Genomic DNA, 18,977 nt, shown 5'->3' on the forward strand with positions numbered 1-18,977 from the left:
TAAAGTGAGTTCAGGTAAGTACGTGAACTAAGTTTAGTAAAGTTTGCTCAAGTTATCGTGTTAACGGCCGAGCGGAAGGACAGACGGACAACTATATATAAAAACTGGGCGTGGCTTCAACCGATTTCGCCAATTTTCACAGAAAACAGTTAGCGTCATAAAATCTATGCCCCTACCAAATTTCAAAAGGATTGGTAAATTTTTGTTCGATTTATGGCATTAAAAGTATTCTAGACGAATTAAATGAAAAAGGGCGGCGCCAGCCCATTTTGAAATTTTCTTTTAGTTTTCTATTTTGTTGCACCATATCATTGCCGGAGTTGAATTTTGACATAATTTACTTATATACTGTAAAGATGTTCAATTGTTTGTTAAAATTTGACTTTTAAAATAATTTTTTTTTTAAGTGGGCGTGTTCGTAATCCGAGTTTGTTAATTTTTCCTTAGCACACATACAGTAATAGGAGTAACATTCCTGCAAAATTGCATCATGATATCTTCAACTACTGCCAAATTACAGATTGCAAAACTTTGAAATTACCTTCTTTTAAAAGTGGGCAGTGCCACGCCTATTGTCCAAAATTTTACTAATTTTCTATTCTGTGTCATAAGGTCAACCCACCTACCAAGTTTCATCGCTTTAGCCATCTTTGGTAATGAATTATCGCACTTTTTCCGTTTTTCGAAATTTTCGATATCGAAAAAATGGGCATGGTTATGGTCCGATTTCGTTCATTTTAAATAGCGATCTGAGATGGGTGCCCAGGAACCTACATGCCAAATTTTATCAAGATACCTCAAAATTTACTCAAGTTATTGTGTTTACGGACGGACGGACGGACGGGCATGGCTAAATGAATTTCTGTTTTCGCCCAGATCATTTTGATATATAGAAGTCTATATCTATCTCGATTAGTTTATGCCGTTACGGATTACCGTTATACGAACAAAGTTATATACTCTGTGAGCTCTGCTCAGCTGAGTATAATTATAAACCCTACAGTGATCACCCTAATGCACATGTCACACAGTAAGATCTCAGTTCTTGCAATAATATTGCCAAATTACTAGCAAAGCTTGTTTTCCAACTTGAATGCTGTTGACAGCATAATCATCATGAAATTTTATGTTTATGGCTACATAAGCATATACCTATGCTTACACGAAGCGCTCATAACTAAGTACATATCAACTCGGTAAATATCTATCGCCTTTAGCACAAAAGATATGTTGCGGTATTGTGACGGCAAAAGAGCCTCGTGCAACTATTTGCTTCGAGCGTGTTTGAAGCTAAACTTTTATCATCGAACATTTGCAAAAAGTATCTACCGCTTACTAGGGCGGCATTAACACGTTGTACGCAAGCTTTTTCAAATAAAGGAAATATAAGGAAGTTCCAAGGAAGGTCTGGTAAGTCCTGTCTCTCCAATTGGTAGAAAATATTAAGAAAGATTACGACGCAAATTGGATGAAATTTCTTCGAAGGTAAATCGCGCCAAGTATTTAGTTTTTTTTCTTTTAAATACTACTATGATGGCATCAGATAGTATTCTTGTACTTGTCTCTAAAAGATCTATATTGCGGAGCGACTGTCATAAAAACCTTTACTTCAACTTTTATTAAGTCTGGTTTTATGAATGACGCGAGCCGTAGCCGTAACCTTAGGCATACCAGCCAAGCATAACATTGTTAACAACAATTTTGTTATATGTCTCTAATCTATCACAGTTTTTCGAACAGGGTTAATGGTTTTCTGTAACTCGCAAGCCACTAACAAACGAGCCTTACAAACGAACGGAAGAGAATGCTTCTAACAAGTTGCGTCTACGCAAACTACGTGAATGCTGCAACATCACAACCATACGGCACACTATGGGGTATTTTGAAGAAATTTTTGTCAAAATTTAAGTGTCTCAGCAACACATGTTTAGAAATTTCAACCTAAATTTTAAATTCTTCATCGGTTTAAGCATTGTTTGAAACTTCATTGTTCTAAAATGGAATCGTCCCAACTTCCTACTGTGTTTTAATAATTTTTGTCAGTCTCAGTTTAAAACTTATTTGTGTACACATTTCAAAATCTTAAAAGGCTTTTAAAACAAAGCCAAAAAAGTAAAAACAAACCAAAAAATAGAACCTTGTAGTTACTTTTGCGTTTGAAGCAAAACTATAAAGTTTAAAAAATATAAAAATAGGAACTTGTATACACGTCTGGTTTTAGGGCAACCCCTAATACTTTAAACTTGGTGATGGAAATTTAAAAGTTAAAAATTTCATGCTGCCCGTTTTTGAAACATTTTATTATGCAATGAACTGCTATGATATGTGTTCTTACAAAGATGTGATAGTACAGTACACAGAACAAGCTACTATAATTCGTGGCACAACGGTTCGAAACCAGGCCAACGCTCACTATATTTTTCTTTTTTATATAGCTGCATGTGCAGACCTCTCTTTTCATTGTTATACTCAGTTGAGCAGAGCTCACAGAGTGTATTAAGTTTGATTGGATAACGGTTGGTTGTACATATATAAAGGAATCGAGATAGATATAGACTTCCATATATCAAAATAATCAGGATCGAAAAAAAATTTGATTGAGCCATGTCCGTCCGTCCGTCCGTCCGTTAACACGATAACTTGAGTAAATTTTGAGGTATCTTGATGAAATTTGGCATGTAGGTTCCTGAGCACTCATCTCAGATCGCTATTTAAAATGAACGATATCGGACTATAACCACGCCCACTTTTTCGATATCGAAAATTTCGAAAAACCGAAAAAGTGCGATAATTCATTACAAAAGACCGATAAAGCGACGAAACTTGGTAGATGAGTTGAACTTATGACGCAAAATAGAAAATTAGTAAAATTTTGGACAATGGGCGTGGCACCGCCCACTTTTAAAAGAAGGTAATTTAAAATGTTTGCAAGCTGTAATTTGGCAGTCGTTGAAGATATCATGATGAAATTTGGCAGGAACGTTACTCTTATTACTATATGTACCCTTAATAAAAATTAGCAAAATCGGAGAAGGACCACGCCCACTTTTAAAAAAACAAATTTTTAAAGTAAAATTTTAACAAAAAATTTAATATCTTTACAGTATATAAGTAAATTATGTCAAGATTCAACTCCAGTAATGATATGGTGCAACAAAATACAAAAATAAAAGAAAATTTAAAAATGGGCGTGGCTCCGCCCTTTTTCATTTAATTTGTCTAGGATACTTTTAACGCCATAAGTCGAACAAAAATTAACCAATCCTTTTGAAATTTGGTAGGGGCATAGTTTTTATGGCGCTAACTGTTTTTTGTGAAAATGGGTGAAATCGGTTGATGCCACGCCCAGTTTTTATACACAGTCGTCCGTCTGTCCTTCCGCATGGCCGTTAACACGATAACTTGAGCAAAAAGCGATATATCTTTACTAAACTCAGTTCACGTACTTATCTGAACTCACTTTATCTTGGTATGAAAAATGAACGAAATCCGACTATGATCACGCCCACTTTTTCGATATCAAAAATTACGAAAAATGAAAAAATGCCATAATTCTATACCAAATACGAAAAAAGGGATGAAATATGGTAAGGTAATTGAATTGTTTTATTGACGCGAAATATAACTTTAGAAAAAACTTTATAAAATGGTTGTGACACCTACCATATTAAGTAGAAGAAAATGAAAAAGTTCTGCAGGGCGAAATAAAAAACCCTTAAAATCTTGGCAGGTGTTTAAGCGACTTAAACTATGAACATTTTTCGTTCGTTTATTTCAGTAGCCATTGAGTGTGCTTGTAATTCTCAACTGGTTAGTGAAATATTCTAAAGACATAGTTTGAGTTTTTTAATTAAAATGGAGGTTCTTCGGATGGTGTGCTAATACATCAGAGCCCAGTGCTCGCCTCCATATCACACTTTGAAGGGGTTCTTCAAATAGAAGATGAGGTGGCTCATTAGAGCGAAACCTCAGAGTGCCCAACTCTCGCCCCAAATTAAATAAATAGAGGTTTTTCTTGTAGAAAATGGGGTGCCAATACCTCAGAGCCGTCCCGTGCTCGCCTCCATATCACACTTTAAAGGGTTCTTCAAATAGAGGATGAGGTGGCTCAGTAGAGCGAAGCCTCAGAGCCCCCCAGTGCTCGCCCCCAAATTAAATAAATAAAGGTGTACTGATGCTATGCATCTTCCCATGACTTAAATACACCAATAACACTAAAACTACCCAACTCAATAAATGGAATACATTAAATCAAAAACCCCATAAACTCAATACAGTCCATTAATAATAATAATTTATAAATTTAAAAAAGGAATGCTTGGTGGGAGTTGAACCCGCAACCCCGGGCGTTTGGTCGGGTACGTCAGCCACTGTGCCACGACTCATACGCTTACAAGCACATAAAATTACTCATTTATAACTCTTATTAAACTGCTCGCCCTCAATTGCCCAAAGCTTAGACAGCAGGTATTACATATATAAATAAATTAGCGGTATCCAACAGATGATGTTCTGGGTCACCCTGGTCCACATTTTGGTCGATATCTGGAAAACGCCTTCACATATACAACTACCACCACTCCCTTTTAAAACTCTCATTAATACCTTTAATTTGATACCCATATCGTACAAACTCATTCTAGAGTCACCCCTGGTCCACCTTTATGGCGATATTTCGAAAAGGCGAACACCTATAGAACGAAGGCCCACTCCCTTTTAAAAATATTCATTAACACCTTTCATTTGATACCCATATCGTACAAACAAAGTCTAGAGTCACCCCTGGTCCAGAAAGGCCCTCTCCCTCTTAAAATACTCATTAACTCCTTTCGTTTGATACCCATATTGCACAAACGAATTCTAGAGTCATCCCTGGCCCACCTTTATGGCGATATCTCGAAACGGCGTCCACCTATAGAACTAAGGCCCACTCCCTTTTAAAATACTCATTAACACCTTTCGTTTGATGCCCATATTGTGCAAACAAATTCTAGGGTCACCCCTGGTCCACCTTTATGGCGATATCTCGAAACGGCGTCTACCTATGGAACTAAGGATTACTCCCTTTTAAAATGCTCATTAACACCTTTCATTTGATACCCATATCGTACAAACGCATTCTAGAGTCACCCCTGGTCCATCTTTACAGCGATATCTCGAAAAGGCGTCCATCTATAGAACTTAGGTCCACGCCCTTTTAAAATACTCATTAATACCTTTCATTTGATACCCATATCGTACAAACGCATTCTAGAGTCAACCCTGATCCACCTTCATGGCTATATCCCTAAATGGCGTCCACCTATAGAACTATGGCCCACTCCCTCATAAAATACTCTTTAATGCCTTTCATTTGATACACATGTCATATAAACACATTCCATGGTTTCCCTCGGTTCATTTTCCTACATGGTTATTTTCCCTTATGTTGTCACCATAGCTCTCAACTGAGTATGTAATGTTCGGTTACACCCGAACTTAACCTTCCTTACTTGTTTTTTGTTTTCTTTTGTTGTACTACTACTCAAATTATTACGCAAGGCATCTGAGATAGAATAAACTTTCACTCAGACGCAATATTCGATTTCTGTATTTCTAAATCTATGATATATTTCAAAAATGTTTCTTCATGCTAAGTTTAAAGGACTTTATACCACGGTGTACTTTACACAGGGCGGTGATCGAGCACGTCTACCAAAAAAAACGCTTGATATCAAGTATCGGTACTCATATCAAATATCGCTCTAGAAGTATCACGTACCCGATAGTATCGTATCAAAACGACTCGATACTAAAGTATCGATATTGAATTGACTAGACAAATATGCGGATTAATAATTAACCTTGAAATGGGATCTCAATATTTCTTTGGGTGTGCAAAATACGATTTTACACTACGGTCGGATTTAGAAAGAACGCTCTGCCAAGAGCTTCAACTTTTTTTTTTTTTTTGGTATTGCATACCAAATGTTATACCTTTTTATTGTAATTTTTTATGTTTTTGTATTTAGTAGTTATTTATATACCTAGTTGGTTCTTGATGTTAGATATTTTATATTTTATCGAAATACCATTTAACGGAGAGCTGTCAACTTATTGTTTTGTTTTTCCGTTACAGGTAACGGCTATAAAGTAAGGTATCGTATGTCAAAAGTATCGATATTGTAAAGTATTGTATGGAAATTCGTGCCCCTATACATTGGTAGGCCTGCTAACCTTTTCCACCAAAGCATCGTATTCAACATGTTGGTATGTTCTCGCTGAGGGTTTGTTTGAACGTTTGGTTCGAAGCGAACAAACACACAAGCTGATTTGCATGAAAAAGTATCATTTTTCACAGTATCACAATTTTGGTTATGCTAGAAAGGAATAAAATTTGTTTATCGAAAGCAAATTTAAAGCCTTGCTAGTTTAATTGCAAATAAAAAATATTACTTCAATCGAGTACCTCGTTTTTGTTATATAGCTGTGAAAACAAAATCTTTATAAAAACTCTTAGCTTTCTTTGCGAAGTTATTTCATTAAACACGTATTTAGCGATTTTATTTTATAAGCTTTATAGAAGTATAATTTAACCTTTATAGAAGTATAATTTAAGGAAACTGTAGTATATTTATTGAAAATTTTGCAGCTGGCCATATTTTATTCGAAGCCACTCGATTTCTTACTTGTTTTATAATTTTATTTCAGTTTTGAACGTTAAGAACGTTGCTGGGATATGTTTTTAATTTTAAAACTAGCCTTTTCAAAATACCCCATGGTACAACACCGTTGTGCTTTGATTTGATCATATCTCGTGCTTTTGGGGGGTTTCGTTGAAATACACGCGCAACGTCATACGCACACACACACAAATGCTTAAGCCTTCATATGTTTGTATGTATGCATGTACAGAACTAGTATACGGAATTGGTCTAACCATCATCGCGGCATATTGTTATTAACTTAATAGCTTCTTATAGTGATGCCTTGCATATGTACATATAAAGATTTTCATTCGGCTTGAGCAGCCAACAGCAAACTTGAAAACAACAGTCGCAATCATTCATTGAATACGTTCAGTTCTTGAGCGGTTATTGCGCGGTAGCTATTAATCGGATTTGTTTCAAATGTTTGTGATTTAAAATATCTCAATGAAAGTACTCGAATGCTGCACGCCAGCAGCAATTTTAAGAATAAATAAACTAACTAATTTCTAAATTGTGACAATTTTAAAATATTTGTAATCTTATTTAGTTAGTTAAAAAATTAAAAAAAAAGCTCAGTGATAATTTCTGTACAGTTGAGCTTTAAAATATTATCACATCCGCAACTCTTTATATCCTTATTTGTGGCGGGAAAAGTGCTATGCGGGAATTTGCTGATTGAGCAGCTGCATTAAAAAAAGTTTTACAAAAAAGGGTATCCTTTGTGAGTTGAATGAGAAATGTGTTAGAGGTGCAAATTTATAATTCATAAAAAAGAACAAACAAAAAGTTAAATCAAGGCAAAACAGCGAAGAGGTTAGTTATGGCAAGGCAGCTGGCTTTGAACCAATACATACATAAATATACACAGGATTCAAAAAATTACAAATTTGGAGCTAACCAGAAATTCACTTCAATCTACAGGAGATTCATATAAAGAGACCAAAAATCACTAGAGTAAAATTAAAAAAATGAATTTGAAATTATTATTTGCAATTTATAAGTTTTATACCAATTAAGCATAACCGTAAACCGTTGATATTTATTTTTTCAGTCAGATAATTTCTGTTAAGCCTAGACAAATATTTTTCTTTTCAATAAATAATAGTTTAAAAAACTAAAAAAACACGCGTTTATAGCTAACTGAACTAAAAGATAGAAAATAATTTGCAATTAAAGAGTTTATATAACAGTAGTAGGAGGTCAAACAATCATTTATAGTTAATCACCTTAAAATAAAATTATAATAAAATTTAAGTTATTACCAGAATAATTTAATTCACAGTAAAAAGGTGATTAACTATAAATGATTGTTTGACCTTCTACTACTGTTATATAAAATTCTTTTTAATCGAAATTTATTTTCTATCTTTTAGTTCGGTTAGCTATAAAAGCGTTTTTTTTTAGTTTTTTTAAACTATTATTTATTTTGAATTTTTTAGTTCAAGTAATTTTAAAAGTTTTAGTCGAGAGTGATGAAACCTCGAAACGCCAGCGGTCCATGGATGAATCCAACCCCACGGCACCGAAAAGGGCCAAGACGCAGGGAGGCTGGACGCGGTCTTTCGCCGAAATTGCCAAGGGTCGGCAGATCATTGGCATTATAGACGAGAGCAGCGAAGATGGCAGGATCCCGAAATAACAGTGGAAGTGGATCGAGGCAGCGCTCGTTACGGTGGCCGTTAAGGTTAAGAAAGACAACCCTGGTCCACCGTCATCTTACACCGATGCAGGGTGGTTCCAGGGCAATTTCAAGCTAATTGCGCTGATAGGGGTGGTATATCCGGGCGCGCGCCTCAAAGTAGTGGAGGCGCGTGATATCTCCTCACGGCCAAGAGCTAGAGCCTGGCTTCCAGTGACACCATCGGACCCAGCTGACATCCTGGAGCTGCTCCAGGAGTACAACCCGCCACAGGTTTGGAAGTCAACCCGGATAAAACCGAGATTGTCCTCTTCACGAGGTACAAAGTACCAAATCTTACACCGCCAAGAATTGGGGGTACATTCTTAGCGTTTAGCGATCAAGTCAAGTATATGGGAGTCATTCTAGATAGGAAGCTATTATGGAGTGACCATATAGTGGAGCGATCCAAGAAGGCAGCAGCAGAGCTGTTCACCTGCAAGAGGGCAATTGGCACCTCCTGGGGATTCTCCCCTAAGGCGACCCACTGGATTTACACAGCCATTGTGCGCCCGATTGTTCTTTATGGTGCATTGGTCTGGTGGCCTGCACTAGCTAAAAGTGCCTACCTTAAAATGCTTCAAAAGGTGCAACGGAGTTCGAAGCTCTGCATTACCGGGGCTCTCGGCTCCACTCCAGATTCATTAATAAATGAATGCGTTTTTCGCATTATGTGCAAGGTTTCAAATCTATGGCCATTTGGGGTGGTCATAAGTTCAATTGACCTTATGTCCGTTAAACTTATGTCACCCCACCATCACATTATTGCATTGTCATTTGTCTTGATACGTGTGCAAAGTTTCAATCAAACTTATGGCCATTCAAAGTGGTAATAACGCCAATTGATCTTAAGGCTGTTGACCTTATGTCACCGCACCATCACATTAATGCATTGTCATTGAGCCTTGATACGTGTGCAAAGTTTCAATCAAACCTATGGCTATTCAAGGTTGTAATAAGGCCAATTGACTTTATGGCCGTTGACCTTATGTCACCGCACCATCACATTAATGCATTGTCATTGAGCCTTGATACGTGTGCAAAGTTTCAATCAAACTTATGGCCATTCAAAGTAGTAATAAGGCCAATTGACCTTATGGCCGTTGACCTTATATCACCACACAACCACATTAATGGATTGTCATCGGTCCCTGATACGTATGCAAAGTTTCAAATTAATCAGACTTCTAGAAACCGGTGAAAATTAAGCTCAAAGATTCCGTTACATACAGGCCAAGCTAATAAAAGCGTGTTAAAAATAAAAGCTTGCTTAAACTACGATCAAAAATTAGGACAGCAGTTGGATCCGGTTGGTGTTGTGAAGCCGTTTTTTGTTTTTTTGTTTTTTTTTTTTTTGGAAATTCGTATTTTCTGTAGAACCGATTTCTTATTTGAGGCGGATTAGCATTATAAAACTGCCTGCTTTTTCGAAACCAATTAATTTTTCCCTTTTTCAGAACCGCTTTATTTTTCAAACCGGTTCTATTTTTTTAAGCGCTTTTTTGAAACCAATAAAACTTGTGGAACCGGTGTTCTTCTTGTAATATTTTAAAATTTGTCGCTTTTGGAGAACCGACTACTTTTTTTTGAATCGGATATTTTTGGAGAAATGGTTAGTTTTTCGAAAATCGTTTAGAGCTACCTCGGCCGACGTGTCTACAAAGAAAAATATAAAAGATTTTACTTTTCGGTCTATGCATTTTCAGGCTTTTGGCAACCGGTTTTTGTGGAACGGTAAGGCAATCCGGAATCGTGTGTTTTTGAAACTGTTTTTTTTTAATCTTTCACTGGCCAATTTTTGGGGTTTTAATTTTAAATTTTTTTGCAGCCTGTTTTTTTTTTGGCACCCGGTACACTGTTGTAACCGAACATTTTTTTCGAACCGATTACTGCTTCCAGATCGATTACTTTTCCGTAACTAGTTATTTTCTTTTGATCCGGAAATCCGAAAATCCCGCGGCCGATAGAAGGACTCAAGACTAACCTCTTTCAGGAAAGTTCCGTAAGGCAGTATTTGAGAAGCGAAGACCGAAATTAGGCGTGCTCTATCCAATAAGACATGTCTTTGTTCCAGCGCAAAATATTGCTGCCCAAAATTAGTGAAATACTAAGAGCTTGTTAGCAAGATATTTTTTGTCGACTTCAAAGTAGCTTCGGAGCGCGAAAAGTAGTTGAATATATTCATGAACGTCACCATCGGCAGAACGAAAAGAAGCACTTAATATGCGACAAAATGCTAGTCAATTCGCATTTCGATCAGCGTAATATAAGTCAGTTTTTATGAGAGCGTTTCGCATATTTCACGTTCATCTAATATGAATTTGTGTTCGCTACAAAGCTTGAAAGCTTTATGAAACGGCATTGAGCACCACCAACAGTTCCAGCATAGTTTTTATCAGTGTCTCCATATCACCCTTGGAAACAAGTGCTGCTTATGCTACATTGTTTTGAGCAATTCAAATATGAAGAAGTCTCGACAACCAAAAATCACCATCTATAAGTATCTTCTCAAAATTGTACATATGTACAAATGACACGGGATAATGAACGATACCGAGAGAAGATTGGATTAATAGTGGACTACTCTAGGCTAAAAGATGAGCATAGGCAAAGGAGATGACCCAGACGATTTCGCGCCAATAAACATGACACCCAAAACGAAATCGTTCGAATGTAAGTTAATATTAGAAATATGGTTTATTTACATTTCTATGTTTCTCGTGTTTTTGTGATAAGGAGTCCTAACTAATCCGGTACTGTTAATTTGCATAGATTTTTCAACGTAATTAAGTAGCTACTTACTATCTGCAGGGATTTCTTAAACACCTGTTTAAACCGGCTCTTGTTTTCGAATTGTAGTTGTTATAAAATACCTTATAATTAGATATGCAAATTTTATAATATCTATTTAAATTTTGTAAACACGAACGCTCTTCAACTATATAATATAGATATTAGGGAGGTTTTCAAAAGGCAAGTAATTTTTTTTTTTTTTCAGTTCCTCCCCTTCAAACAGTAATACTACGGTAAAATATACAATATATAAAGTTTGGTCTGTGTTAAGGACGCTTAAAGCGTGTTCAGGCATAAGTGTGCTAAAATTTTAATTGTTATGTGTATTATTGTTAACTTGATACTTTCTTTTGAAGCAAAAACTAGGCGCCCTGAAGAAGATACCGAAGCATCGAAACGCGTAGGCAGGATGAGGATATTTTATAGTTGAACATAGCATATGTAAATGTTGATCCAATTTTAAGACTGCGAAGGTATAAGTACATAGGTTAGTCTGACTGTTAACACCAGTGCGAGGGACCAATAATTATATGTAATATATTTTGACCGTACTATTATTGCTGATAAAGTGAGGCTACAAATTTTATGATTTGATTTATTAAGGACCACGCTAACAATCAAATTATACCTGTATTGTGTTAGGTTATCAGCAAGTGGACCCATCATGTACAAAAGCTAAGCAGTCTCCTCACTTCCTTGTTTATTTGCCGGCATAAATTTTTAAAGCAGATGAAAAAAACAATTTTGTGATCTTCTTTATGAATTTAATTTAATTTATTTTTATTGTTTTGCTCTGTATTGTTTTTTTTTTTTTTATAAAACATAAAATAATGTCTAATTCAAGTTTTTACTTAAGCTTGATTAAAAATGAATAATAAAAAAACAAATTTATGCACTAACTGTTGTTTATGAGATAATATTGAACGCTGATCTGTACATACTGTCTCATTCCAACCTGCATTTTGATAAGATTTGTTAATCTATCTCAGCTCTTTTATCTCAATTTCTGTTATTTTACTCAAACAATTTTATCTTCAAAACCGTCAGAGTAAGCCATTGAAGTTTTGTTTTGGTAAGCTTATTTTTATACTAAGCTGAGCAGAGCTCACAGTATGAAAATTTGGTATGTACGTTCCTGGGCACTCATCTCAGATCGCTATTTAAAATGAACGAAATCGGCCTATAACAACGCCCACTTTTTCGATATCGAAAATTTCGAAAACCGAAAAAGTGCGATAATTTATTACCAAAGACGGATAAAGCTATGAAACTTGGTAGGTAGGTTGGTATTATGACACAGAATAGAAAATTAGTAAAATTTTGTACAATGGGCGTTGCACCGCCCACTTTTAAAGAAGGTAATTTAAAAGTTTTGTAGGCTGTAATTTGGCAGCTGAGTATGTAACGTTCGGTTACACCCGAACTTAGCTTTCCTTACTTGTTTCGTATTGTTTTTATTAATTTTTATTTCCCGCGCTTTCGTGCTCAGGTGTTAGCTCCTTTCTAAAAATAGAAAAAAAAAAAACAATTTTTACTTTATTTCATATTTAATTTTTATATATAACTAGCAAAGCCGGCAGACGTTGTTCTGCCTTAACTATCTATCTATCTATCTGCTTTTAAGAAGTTATTACCGCTTACTCTCTTACTCCCTCCTCGCTCTGCGTATCTCTCTCCGTCTTTTCCATCCCTTGTTTTCTCTCCAGCTCCCTCTCCTTCTCCCTCCGCCGCTCCATCTATCCCTATAACTCTATATTCGTCTTATTTCTCAGTCTCTTTCTCCTTCCCTCGCTTTTCTACGCTCTAGTTCTTTTTATTCTTCTCCATCCCTTACTCCCAGCACCAGTCCCAGAGTGTTATATGTATTTTTGAATGCTGTTTCATTAATTGAATTTAAAAATATACAAAAATTTCGTTTATTATGCTGAATAGGAGCAACAACAACTAGCTATTATATTGTTGTTGCAAATCGGGCATTGTCCGTTCGCTTTTAAATGCATTCCCGTATTTTTGGAAAGCAATTATTTAAATCTTATTTTATTAATTGTTTGGGAAAAAAATTGAAACAACTCGGCACCAGGACGAACAAGGTGACAGCTGTTTCATTTATACCTAGTAAATCTCTTTTATCATATTCTATATGCAGCTACATATAAATAAGTGAAGCAGAAGGCAATTGGGAAAAAGTTGTATAACAACAAGACGTGGAGATGGTCGAATGCGTTTGTAAACAGTCCGATCATTGCAGGAGTGCGGGTTTAAATCCAACTCCCGAGAGAAAAGGCTTTGAAGAGATTTGCTAAGTATAATGGAATGGTTCAATTTGTTCCCAAACAATTAAAAAATATGAAAATTCCTAAAAAAAAAAAATGTACGAGTGGACCATCCTTACAATTTTGGGGTGTGAAAAATAGATGAAGTCCGATTCAGACCTACTCCATATGCTCACAAAATATCATGAGATTCGTTCGAACCGTTTGGAAGGAGATTAACCGCAAACAGTGTGACACGAGAGTTTTGCGAAAAATTCGAAGTCGACAAGTAGAAAACTTTGCTTCGCGCGAGTTTCTCGACCGTCAAAGTACTCGCAATCTAATCGACATTCGAGAAGAAATCATAAGCTCTCTCTCTCTTTCCGATATTAACGCGAGTAGCTTTTCACTAAAAAATTCTTAAAAAAATTGTTTACAGCTTCTATAGCTGAAATGTCTGTTAGTTAGGCTATAACAAAAAATATTTGCATTTCACTACAAAGTCATGCAAATTATATCAACTACAAATCGCAATGTCAGGGTTTTATTTATACGAAGAATTAATTTTTCCATAATCAATATTATAAATTAAGTTTCACACATTTAATATACATATTTACATTGAATGATTTTAATCATTTAAATTTTTTCTGCCTGGTTGAGATAAGAGAACTTTTAAAGCATGAAATTTTATATGCTTATATATATTTACATATATTAGGGTGGCTCATAATTCAGAAGCTTTAACCCAGCTCACAAAAAATACAATAAAAACTATGTAAACTATGTGTTTTCATGGAAGAAGCAAATCATATATGCCCACACAATGAAAATTAGCACGACTAATTAACAAACAAGTTCCACATCATCAGCACTTGCGCTCCTATTTCCGGGAAAAAATATAAATATAAGAATTGTCAAACCTCTTTTTGCCATATTTTCCTAATTATCTATTTGAATGGCTGTTTCGCATAACGTATTTCAATTCCACGGTTGGGTTTGCAGTATTCAGGAATAATTGGAAAAACGTAGGCACTAGGTATTTCTTAAAAATTTTAACTAAATAAATAAGTTCTAGCATTGACCGAATAGTTTTAACAATATTTTATGATATCTAACTTGCATATGAAAAGGACCTTCAAGAAGATACTAAATATTTGGCTTCTTCTTTTTATCCTCCAGTACACATTGAAAGAGAATATTTCACACGCATGTAAAGAGCAGCCAAGAACGAAAGAAATATTTCACACACATGTTCACAGAAATAAATAGCGCATATGATTAACTACAGATAAACATTTATGTTGTCAAAGCCAGAGAGATAGAGAAACGAGAAATAAACAATTTAGACCCTGGGGGAAATAGGTGAACGAAGCGAACTGAGTGTATTGAAGTAGCGCATTTCAGGTGGTGGCTAGTCAGTTCGATTTTAAATCGTTGTAAGTGAAATACGCGAGCAATTTCATTGTTAAAAACTACTACCACAGTAGTGTTGTAAATAAAGAGCATTTTGCTACTGAATATTTGAGTTATTCAATTTGCTAGAACTAGAAAAAAACAATTTTGTTTAAACTACATATTAACAAATTCCATAGATATGCGAGATTTTGTTTTTGTGCAGCTGAGGGCCATTGTGAACCCAGTTTTCTGAGCAGAATTCGAATTCGAGCTTAGAATTGTCCCATCACGGCACGGTTTCAATATATTTGATGTTATGTAACCAAAAAATTGCTACTTTGGGGATGTTTGGTAATAAAATGATGCATACAAACTCTTTTTAATTTTTTTAACTGTGTAGTTTTCTAGTAGTAATGAGCGTTGCCTTAAGTTTTTCTTTTCGAAAGTTATGTCTAATTTAAAAGTTACGTCCAAGCCTTCAAAACGTCAAAATGACACACCCTAATACACCACGCACACATATTGGAATATTTGATACAAATTTGCAATATTTTAATAAGGTGTGTTTAATGCTTATCAGCGCAAAAGAAAGTTGTTATCACTGATAACAATTAGACAAAAGGCTTTTCACTTACTTTCTTATTGGATTAAGCAAATGAAATATTTAAGACAAAGAGTGTTAATTAAAAAGGGTGTGTATACCTATGTACACGTGTTAGAAGTTATACTTCTTTGTCATCATTAAACTAGGCAAATATATATATATGTATTAGGGCGGGTCGATTTAAAAATCGCTCATTGCTCTGTGAAAATCGTATTCTAGGGATCAAAATAAGAAACTTTGCCGAAGGAACCATACCTCTAAAGCGAATTCTGATGTCCCCCCTTTTGGGTCGAACTTTTGGGTGGGGCAATTTCAATTCTACCTGCTGTGTCTTGTAGTGGCTTAAAAAAAACAACACAAGCAATTTTACGATCTGCAATTGTGTCACAGTGATGCCTTGGTTTTAAAAGGGGTTGTAAAAACGCTAATTTCTAATAATTTTTTTTAATTTCTTTTCTATTACTTAGTTAAATTCATTTTTTCATTTACATATGTTCTGACTAAATAAATTTCTAAAGAGAAAAATAAACTCCAAAAAGAAAAAACATAGGCATTTCAAAGTGGGATTTTTCAAAATTTGCCACTACGACCCAAAGGGGGGGACGTCAGAATTCGGTTTAGAGGTATGGTTCCTTCGAAAAAGTTTCTTATTTTGATCCCTAGAATATGTTTTTCTCAGAGCAATGGGCGATCTTTTTGCCTCCCCACAAATCGACCCGGCCTAATATATATATATCAAATTTCAGGTAAATCGAACTATGTATATACCAAATTTCAGGTAAATCGAACGGAATAGAACTCGTTGGAATAGATCGGTGGTCCCTGGTACACTTCGAGGAAAGAAGCTTCAAAGAAACACTCTACGGGTCGCTGTGAAGCTATCATGCAAATTTTCGGAGTTCACGAGCTCTTCACAAACATTGGCATATATGTACATATGTACATACATGCATACAAAACTTACCAACAAAAATAGAACTTTTCTTTTAGAATTTTAACGAATAGTTTAAAGTCTTTAACTAAAGACTTTTATTCAAGAGATGTATGCATTCTTAGCCTTTAACAACATTAACATGCATAAATATGTACATATGTATGTGAAGCTGCTATAAATTTAAAATACATCCATACATACCTATAAATGCACTCCCGAAGTTAAATATACATACATACATACATATATGTACATTATGGTGGGTCGATTTTTATGGACGAAAGTTAACCGATATCGCGCCATCGATTTTTCGATAAGATTTAAGCTAGGGAAAAAAATTCCACTACGCATACCCAAAAAAATAATATAATATAATAGATAATGCGAAATTTCATTTTTTGGACTTTTTTTCGAGTTTGATTTTTAGGGTTTTTTTCATAACCTACAAAAAAATTTTCATTTGATAAATTGTTAGATTTATTGAGCTAAACGGCTTCAAGGTGAATAAAACTTATTTTTTTTGTTTATATTCATTTATAATTTATTTGGTCGATAAATTATAAATGAATATAAACAAAAAATAAGTTTTATTCATCTTGAAGCCTTTTAGCTCAATAAATCTAATAATTTACAATATTCAAGGCTATTAACTTGTATTAAAAATTTTCATTTGATTTTAAATTTTCATGTATATGCTGTCCGACCCAAAAATGTCCCCTAAACACGTTGGCGATAACAGTATTTTGAAAAAAAACATTTTTTTAGTAGGTCATGAAAAAACCTTAAAAATAAAAGTCGAAAAAAAGTCCAAAAAATTAAATTTCGCAGGCTCGAAAATAATTTGTTTGGGTATGCGTAGTAGAACTTCATTTTCCTGAGCCCAAATCCTATCGAAAAATCGATGGCGCTATATCGGTTAGTAAATCGACCCAGTCTAATGTACATTTCACTTAAAGCAAGTTTGGGCGCACAATTCAGAGCGAAAGCATTTTCAACCTATGTCTTTTGTGTCACATTTCTTAAAACTTCACTCTCACCCTGTCTCCATATCACGTCTGAAGAAGTATAACTTCAACAAATTCAAAAGCTTCGAATGGAGTAAACATTTTCTTATATTGATTTATGAACATACGCCCAGAGCTCAATGTATCAAACAAGGATCGAGTTGGCCTCATTTGTTTATTTTTAATTTTTCTAAAATTCACTTCAACTTGCTTAGCAAAGGGATTTAGTTCATACCTTTTATTATTTTTTTCTGGCTGCTCTCAGAGAAGAGACAAAAGTAATAAAAATTATAAGGTAGCTGTTAATAAATTGCCTTTTCTAATACGTAATACAAAAATTAGCCTTGTCAACAAACACTGGATAAAGTTTTTTCATTGCGCAATTAATCGTATATGACAACACGCGCATGTGCCAAAGTGTATACAAATCTGGATACCAACACTTTTTCAAGCCAGACGCTATGCAATAAATTGTAAAATATGACATACACACGTATCTGAAAGAACATATGCAGATAAATCAAATTACTGGTTTTACTGGCTGTAAAAGCCGAAATGCGATTCTCTTTATAAATAATATTTGTTTCGTTTGCCTTTTTTCGTAAGCCCACCATCTCAAGTTTGGAAAAACATCTTCTCCATACGAGATTATAAAAATAAGTAATTCTAAAGGAGTTTTAGGTTCAATTTCTTTTCTACTGCGAAGTAATATTTTGCAGACACATATTTCGATAAAAATTTCTGTACCGTCGAAATCTGTATTATAAAATTCAGTTCTTACAAATCTCTCTAAGTCGTTATCAACATTATCCTTGTTTAACAAATTTCCAACGTCCAAGAGAAATCAAAATTTAATTTAGGTCATTTAATCGTGTAAACCTTGTACGTATTTCTTCTAGATTACAGCAATTTAGAGTTGTGCTTTTTCGTTCATTTCAGAGATTCGGTTCTTTCGTTCTTTTTCTGATGAAAGAACAAGTTGTTCTTTTTGTTCATCTGTTCCTTTCTTTATCACGCAAATTTGTTCACTGCTGCTCACATCCACAAAAAAATTCAACAAGTAGGTATATTTAAATATGTTATGAATAAATAAGTTAATATTGTAACGAATTTAGTGCTATGCCACTTATTTGCTACTTTCTACTAACGTTCGAATCACTAAACTGTTGAACAAATAACTCCAATATTCAATAATGCAAAATGAGCTTTATTAAAGTACTTCATAATAACACTTCTACTTCTCGACAGATAGCATGCTTAAATCAAACCGATTACTGATTCTCAGCTTTACCTCCTTTTATACTCTGTGATTTCCTCGTTCGAATACTTCTAGGCGTTTCTATAATTTACCATTTGTTTACCAGCTATAACCACAGATGCACGTTATAGCTTCTCATATGCGCGTATATATGTGAGTGATACTTCCATCAATAATTGCCTACTTTTGGGAGTATCTCAGATATATGCATGTGCTGGGCGCGTTTCTCTCCACTGCTTGTATGGATATATGTATAGACATAATGATTGATTTGTTGATGTGCATACAAGTCACTGATTAGTATTGGCTTAGGGATGATAGTATCCCCTTGCGTTGTTAATATTCGTCACAATATATATATGTATAA

General features: G+C 34.8%; 1 protein-coding gene across 4 annotated transcripts in view; it reads left to right on the forward strand.

The window, feature by feature from the left end:
• LOC137238172 (Y+L amino acid transporter 2) overlaps positions 1–18,977 on the forward strand; it is a 93,074-nt gene that overhangs the window by 21,590 nt on the left and 52,507 nt on the right. The window contains exon 1 of one of the 4 annotated variants that reach the window (XM_067762853.1): positions 7,033–7,502. The exons of 1 other annotated variant lie outside the window; for it this stretch is intronic. The gene's annotated coding sequence lies outside the window, so the exon portion shown is untranslated. Of the gene's footprint in view, positions 1–7,032; positions 7,503–10,494; positions 11,041–18,977 lie in introns of those variants that run through there. 2 more of the 4 variants (XM_067762847.1, XM_067762849.1) reach the window with 2 other exon arrangements.

This window comes from Eurosta solidaginis, chromosome 1, assembly GCF_040869045.1.
Source record: "Eurosta solidaginis isolate ZX-2024a chromosome 1, ASM4086904v1, whole genome shotgun sequence".
NCBI lineage: Eukaryota > Metazoa > Arthropoda > Insecta > Diptera > Tephritidae > Eurosta > Eurosta solidaginis.